This window comes from Cyprinus carpio, chromosome A22, assembly GCF_018340385.1.
Source record: "Cyprinus carpio isolate SPL01 chromosome A22, ASM1834038v1, whole genome shotgun sequence".
Classification (NCBI taxonomy): Eukaryota; Metazoa; Chordata; class Actinopteri; order Cypriniformes; family Cyprinidae; genus Cyprinus; species Cyprinus carpio.
The window spans coordinates 607,517-608,945 of NC_056593.1; the positions used below are offsets into that span (position 1 = coordinate 607,517).

At 36.9% G+C, this 1,429-nt stretch overlaps 1 pseudogene; it reads left to right on the plus strand.

Annotated features, from left to right (window-relative positions):
- Window positions 1-1,429, plus strand: part of LOC122134941 — a 46,610-nt pseudogene that overhangs the window by 40,030 nt on the left and 5,151 nt on the right.

Below are 1,429 nucleotides of genomic sequence, written 5' to 3' on the forward strand. Positions count from 1 at the left end.
TGCTGACATATTATCACAAATATTCATGTTTTCAACCATATAATGCTTATTTTAGGTTTCAGATATTTGCACCATAAGTACTAGCAAAAACATACATTTACAGTTTGAAAATACACGCTGATGTCTATGAAACGGCAATAATGACCCCACAAATATAATCTGACTATTGTTTCAATTGATATCATATAAAGATTGTAGGTAACTATAAAGTTTATTCTGGCCTTTCTCCCCGAAGCTTCACCTTGAGAATATACTTTAACGGTTTCGAGGAGGCATACCTAGGTGCTGTAAATCCCACAGCTCAGATTCAGCTTAACTAACATGTATACCATCACCCGGTATAGATCAACCAACGGGTCGACATAAAAGTGTTTAAACTACTCAAATATATTTACTTGCACATATTTCAGAATCAGAATATCAGATATACCCATAATATAGTGAGTATGTTTCAGAATATTTTGAATAAAAAAACAGGAAAAACCAAATAAAAGCTTGGGTCCATGCGTCATACAGATCTATTTTGGCTTTGTGTGTCACATGACAAGCATGACGCGGTCGCCATGGAAACACATAAGGTACACTCTAAATAACGGTCGCATTGAAAAGAACTCGCTGGGGTCTCAGCTTGAAACACCAAACTCACGCATAAAGGGCTAGCATTGTGGGTTGATACATTAACACAATCCACCACACTAGAACACAACTGAAGAGCTAAAATTCAGATGTTTGTCAGCTGTAGTGTGTGAAAGGGAAATATTTTATATATTTGCGTATACATATCTGAAATCACCACCCCTGCTCAGCTGCGTGCAGTGTCAATGAGCTCACAACAAAAAGAATTTATTCTCATGCAGCACCTTTTAAAAAATAAATATTACTTAGCCACAGTAACACAATCCACCAACTAGAACCATACCATGAGCTATATTCAGATGTCTCAGAGTGTTAAATGAAATATTTGCTGCAGCCTGTCTGACAGCGCAGACTTCTGAACAACTTGAAGGGAAAAAGTCTACATGCCACAGAAACCACAGCCTTTACATTAAAACACTTACGAATCAACACAAAAACAATTAGAAGAACATATTGTGAGATGAAATGAGTGTTTATGAGTGCTTGTGAGATTTTTCTTTATTCTAAGGGCTGAACATCACATCGATTGCTCTAAGGCCTCCAGAACACGGTGATGTTTTTCGGGCAGAACGGACAACAAATACATTATTTCATTCATTACTCGACAAGCTAAACGAAACATATGTTGTTATTACCAGCCTGTGGATCTCATTAATAATTGATGTCTGGGCAGAATCAGTATGAAAGACGAGAGAAAAATCACCGGGCTGCATCAGCTACAGGCAGCCTCACCACGAAGCTCACAATAAAAACATTTTTATAGTTTTTAGAGCTTTTTAAAACAAAATATTAC